Raw genomic sequence first — 6,000 nt, 5'->3', positions numbered from 1 at the left:
CTTGTTTCCAGCCTCCAGTCCAATACACAACTCTCTATCACCAACTGCTGTGTCCTACCTTCAAGAAAATTTTGTATCCAATTGGCCAGCTTGCCCTGAGTCCTGAGTGATCTGATCTTCCAGAGCAGCCTACCATGCAGTTGGCAACATCAATCACTATGTCCTTATCAATCTTTTATTTTGTCATCTCTTCAAAAACCTCATCAAATAGATAAGACATGATTTCTCACGCAGAAAGCTATGCTGACTATTCCTCTTCAGTCCTCGCCTTTCCAAATGCTTGTTGGTCCTATCTCTCAGAATCCTATCCAATAACATCTACCACTGATGCAAGGCTCACTGGTCTGTAATGCCCAGGCTTTTCCTTGCAGCCTTTCTCAGATAGAGGCACAACTTTAGCTACTCCCCAGTTTTGCAGCACCTCACACAGGGCTATGACAGAAATAACTCTGCCTGTGGGATATCATGAACTTGTGTAAACAGTTCATACTGGTTGGAATGGAATAGTAGGCCGAAGGAACTGTTCCTATGCTCTACCTTTCAATCAATTCAATCAATCTATATTTCACACCCTCCTTTCTTTATTTTACTTCACACTCTGTCCTCTTCTAAACTCCGTCCTCTTCTAAACTCCATATTTCATACTCTGTTCCTCTCATGCTTACCCTGTGTTTCACTTACTCTCTCGCTCTCATTCATTCTGCAAGTCACTGTTTATCTCCTTTACTCTGAATTTCACATTCCTTCCAACATTTTGTATTTCACACTCCCACCCACCCAGTCAATTTCACACATTTTCTTTTTCCATCACTCAGTATTTAATATTCCATCTGCTCACTCTGTACTTCACATTTCAACCCTCTTTCCCATTCTATATTTCATACTCTCTCCTTTACTATTTCTTACCCCTGCTCTCTATTTCACCACGTATTTCACTCTTTTTCAGTTGGTATTTCATATTACCTCTATTTCATTCTGTATTTCACATCCTATCCCTCTTTCTTTTCCTCTGCATTTCACATTCCCTTTCACCATCACCTTATTTCACACCCCTTCCTTACTTTATATGTCAATCCTTCTCTTCCTTCATTGAATGTCATACCTGCTCCTTCACTGTTTCTCACTCTCTCTGACTTTATTTCATAGATTTTCTCTCACTTTTTCACTGTATCATACTCCCCCCCTCTCTCGCACTGCATTTCATGGTCCCTTTTCTGTTCCTCTCCTTGTATTTCTTCTACACTCCCTCATTCCCACTTTTTGCATTCCACCTCTATAACTTTATCTGTTGTTCATACTCCTTTTCTCTGAATTTTAAGTTTTGTTTCTCTCCTTCTCTCTGTATTTGATCATTCCCTCTCAAATATAGAGATGTATTTCCCACTTCCTTTCTGTATTTAAACCCCCTCTGTACTTCAGACTCATTTATATTTCTCTCTCCCGCTCATTGAATTTCACTTTCCTTCTATTTCATCTCCTACCTCCCTCCCATTGTCTCTCTCCCTCCCATGTTTTATTTCAGTCTCCCTCTTTATTTCACACTCCCTCTATTTCACTCTCCCTCTTTCTGTATTTCACCTCTTTCCCTCTCTCCGCATTCCCTCTCTCCTCTTTCTCTTTCACTCTGTCCATCACTTTGGCTCTCAGTGACGAACAGCGCTCCGCCCCTGCCTTGTGAGCGACAACTGATCAGCCAATGGGGGCGGAGGTGTCGGTGGCCGCGGCCAATCGGCGTGTGGGGGCGGTGCTTCCGGCGGCGCGGGTCCGGGACCGGGAGAGGGGGACGGACCGGGACCAAGGGAGAGCCCGGGGCCGGTGCCGATGCCGACCGGTAGTGGGGGATAGACCAGGCCGGGGGACGGACCGGACATGGACAGACCGGACCGGGCTGAGCTGAATGGAGCCGCTCGGGTTCCGAGCTCCGGGCCCGCGCCAAGCCACGCCCCGGCGCCGGGCGGCCGATCTCCGGTGCAGTGGCGACGGCCACCGGCGGGGAACGGCTCGGCCTGTCAGGGATCAGAGGCCGGGCCGAGCCGCCGTCATAAGAGCTGGGCTGCCGGGACAGCGGCCTGTCCGCTGCCCTGCTACCCCGGTCCCACACTTTAGAGGTTCGTAGGCGCTGATCAGCAGTGGGAGAGGGGGAGGGGGGGAGAGTGAGGTGGGATGGGGTAGAAGGGGGAGAGGGAGGGATGGAAGGGATAACTGGAGGGGGTATGAGGGGTGGGGGGGGGAAATAAAAGTGGGAGAAGGGTGGGGAGGGGGATAGGGTGGAAGGGGAAATGGGAGACGGGGAGGAAGAAAGGTGAAAGCGATGGTGGGGAAGCGTGAGTAGGCGAGAAGTGGGACAGGGTGGATGGGGAGAAATGGGACAGGGTGGGGGGGCGAAGTGGGAGAGGCTAGGTGACGAAGTGGGAGAGATTGTTGGTGTTAGAGGGTGAGGGGAGGGATGTGGAAGTGGGGGGTGGTGGGATAAGATGGGGGAAGGTGGGAGAGGGTATGGTGGAGTAGGAGGATTGAATGGAGACGTGGGAGAGGGTTGGGGGAAGAAGTGGGCGAGGGTGGGAGGAGTAGAAGGAGTGGTTGGAAGGAAGGGATAGGAAGAGAGGGGTGGAAGGGGAAGAGGGAGGTGGAAGATGGAGCATGGTGGGGAGGAGGGTTGGGTGGGCAGTTGCTGGAGAGGAAAAAGTGGGGAAGGTGGGAGACAAGGCTTGATTATGGGGAGCAAGAAGGGTGGGGGCAATGGGAAACTTGGGGCAGAGGGATGGTGAGGACGAAGGAGAGGGGGAAAGGAGAAGTTGGAAATGGGGAGAGCGGTTGGAGGATGAGGCTGAGTAGAGTATGGGGGAAAGGAGAAGGGAGTAGGCGAGGCGAAGAGAAGAGGGTGACAAGGAAGGGATAAAGGGTGGAGGAAGGTGATAGGGGGAGGGAGTGGGGGAAGAGTGCGAAGGAGGAGAGCGTGAAGGAAAAAGAGCAAAGGTTGGGGGAGAGGAGGGAAATGGGGTGGAGGAGAGGATGGGTAATAATGGGGAGGGTGGTAGGGGTGAGGGGGAAGAGGCAAGGGTGAGGAAATGGAAGTGAGATGGAAAGGAGGGTGAGAGGAAACACTGAGGGAGTAGTGGATGGGAGGGGGAAAGAGGATACGAGAGAGTGGGGAGGGAGGAAAAGGATGATAGGAGAGAATGGAAAAAGGGCAATGGAAGGGAGGCAAAGAACGATAGGATCGGTTGCAAGATGGAGGGAGAAGAAAGTGGCAATGTGACCGAGGATAGAAGGCGGAGAATGGGGAGGCTGATTGAAGGAAGCAGTGGGAAGAGCAAGGGGTGAGATGAAGAGGGGTAGGATGGAGTGTACGGTGAGGGAGTTGAGATAGGAAGAATGGAGGAATCTGGTGTGCAGGTTTTGGGGAGGGAAGATGAGGGGGAAGTAGGTAGATGGGAGGGGAAGGGAAGAAGGAAAATGGGAGAGGGGTGGACAGGAGAGGCTGAGGGAGGGAAAGGGGTGGAAGGGGAGGGAGAACGGGGAGGAGAGGGAAATGCGGAAGGAGGGAGAGAGGAAGGGGAAGGAGAGAGATGGGAGAGAAAGGAAGGAGATGGAAGAAGGAAGAGGGGTGAGAAAGAAGGTGGGAGAGGAGGGTGGTGAAATAAAGGTGAGAAAGCCGGGAGGAGGAGTGGGGAGAGAAGGAATGGAGATGCTGGGATGAAGGAAGAGAGATTGGGTGTGGAAGAAGCAAGAGGAGGGGAGATGGGGAAGGGGAGACAAGGGTGGAAGGAGGGAGGGGAGAAAAGGAAGGTAGGAGGAGGGGAAGGAAGGAGATGGGGGGTAGAGGGATGTGCATGGTAGAGGGAAGTGAGTGTGAGGGAATAGAGGAGTGGGGAAGGAAAGGTGCTAGGTTGAAGGGAGGGGTGAGGATGGGGTTTAGAGAAGGAAGGGGTGTGATGGGGTGTGCGGTGAGAAGAGAGGGTGTGTTAAGGAGGGGAGATGAAAAGGTACATGGGAATGGTAGAAGAGGAGGAGTGAACATTTCAGAGAGGGAGGATTGGATGGCAGAGGTGTGTGCAGTATAGGGATAGATACGGGAGGAGTGAGGGAGCGGGAGATTGGAGAGGAATAGGTGCAGTGGGGGGAGGAATACTGGAAAGGTATGGAGGGAGACCGGAAGCGAGGATGGCATGCGTAGGGGGTGAGGGGGGATGGTTGGCTGATGGAGGGGGAACGGGAGAGGAGGGTAAGGGAAGAGTTAGGGTGGTAGACAGAAGAGGGGGAGGGATGGGGGGGTGGAATTGGAGGTTGCCGGGGAAGAGGCGAGGAGAAGGGGGCATGGAGGGTGGAGGATACAGGGAAGGAGAGGCAAATGAGGCAGAGAAAGGTGATGGGAGGTTGTGGAGAGAGAGTGTTGGGAAGAGGAAGGAGAAGTGAGGGAGGTTGTGATGGGAAGGGCGTGGTGTTGGCGAGAGGGCGAAGGGGCTGGGATAGACTCTGGAAATGTGGATTGGGGAGGAGGAGGAAAGGGAGAGTGAACGGGTAAGAGAGATGCTCCTGCGATACCATGTCCTTTCATGTAAACCATATCTTGCTACCAATTCTCCAGTGATGCTTCCCAGTTGGTGATGTTGCCATGTAATTGGCTTCATGTTAGCACAACAGCTTTCGAGTGATCTGACATTTGACATTCATAAGCAGTGTCTTGAAGGGCTCATTTCCAATGGAACCAAGTAACTCAATTTTAGACCAACTACCATTTTCCAGCCTCCTTCAAAGCCAGGGAATAATTTTGTGTTCCACGACCTTGTGGGAGAGGAAGCCTCAGATATTACTGAAGTGGACAACGTTATTTGGGGCCATCTGTCCATTCCTCCTTGGCTGTTCAACAATGTGACATCAGAATAGAACTGAACTGCATTTTACATTGTATGTTTTGAAGCGCGGTGAAAATGATTTGGCACTGGAGTGGTGACAGGGTCATCGGGTTTAGGTTGTAACTCGTGTGCACCTAGTTTAAGAATGATCCAGTCTTAATGTGATTCTGTCCTTTCTCCCAGGCACTGAAGGAAAACTTGGAAGTAGCAAGTCTTCTTCGTGATTGTGTGCAGTGGATGATCTAGTGTCTGAACTGCTGTGGTGCAGCAACAATGGATGGTTTTGTGCAAGCAGTGGAGGTAAGCTGTGTGACTGTGCTTCTTTAACCAAATGCATTTGCAGCAAAATCTCAGTTGACCTCAATTACAGAATGAAATATAGCACGTCACAGAGTGTGATGAAAGTTTCAGCAGCACATGAAGTGTGATGGGCAGGTGACATTAAGTGAGGGTGTAGACTGGTTCAAAGGAGACACAAGAGACTGCAGATGTATGAATTTTGAGGAAAAACAAACTGACTGAGAAACTGCTAGAGTCTGAAGAAGGGTTCAGACTGGAAAAGTCATCTGTCCTTTTCCTTCTACAGATGCTGTCTGATCTGCTGAGTTTCTCCAACCGTTTTTTTTTTCTCGAAGGACTGCTTTATTATCATTTAGTTGCATGGGATAGAACAAGTGATTTTGAAGTGAATTTGTTTTAAGGAACTGAGTCCATTTTCTTGACCATTTAGTTGGATGAAGAATCTCTCGCATAATTATAGAATTTGGATGATGAATCGAGCAATTTATGAGCTACCTGTGCATGTGGAAGCCTGTTTCAGAGGAGTAGCAGAAAGGACAATGTGCTGGGTCCTCTTTGGACACAAGATTAATGTCAACTGGAAGGGAAGGCACTGAGAATGATCCTCTGGCTACAGATTGGATAGAAAATGAAACTGGGCATATGTGGTCTTTCCTGTCTGAATGGCATTAATGGATGATGTGATGGTCAAGTATATCAAAGGACAGGTTTATCTTTATCACAATCACAAAATATAGCATTTGTACTGTTGATAAGTGTTCTGGTGCTGCAGTAGGTTGCATAAGTGATTTGTAGAAATTCATGAGTTCCAGGGAGAAGGGTGACCTGGTGGGAAATTGTTCGT

At 50.0% G+C, this 6,000-nt stretch overlaps 1 protein-coding gene across 1 annotated transcript in view; it reads left to right on the top strand.

Annotated features, from left to right (window-relative positions):
- The first annotated feature begins 1,769 nt into the window (after nt 1-1,769).
- The window catches only part of kansl1 (KAT8 regulatory NSL complex subunit 1), an 89,467-nt gene continuing 85,236 nt past the window's right edge, over nt 1,770-6,000 (top strand). The window contains exons 1-2 of the mRNA XM_033035192.1: nt 1,770-2,108; nt 5,040-5,156. The gene's annotated coding sequence lies outside the window, so the exon portion shown is untranslated. The remainder of the gene's footprint in view (nt 2,109-5,039; nt 5,157-6,000) is intronic.

The sequence above is a fragment of the Amblyraja radiata genome, chromosome 16 (assembly GCF_010909765.2).
Source record: "Amblyraja radiata isolate CabotCenter1 chromosome 16, sAmbRad1.1.pri, whole genome shotgun sequence".
Lineage (NCBI taxonomy): Eukaryota > Metazoa > Chordata > Chondrichthyes > Rajiformes > Rajidae > Amblyraja > Amblyraja radiata.
Note: the sequence above shows the minus strand (reverse complement) of the source record. Positions and strands in the feature narration are given on the sequence as shown.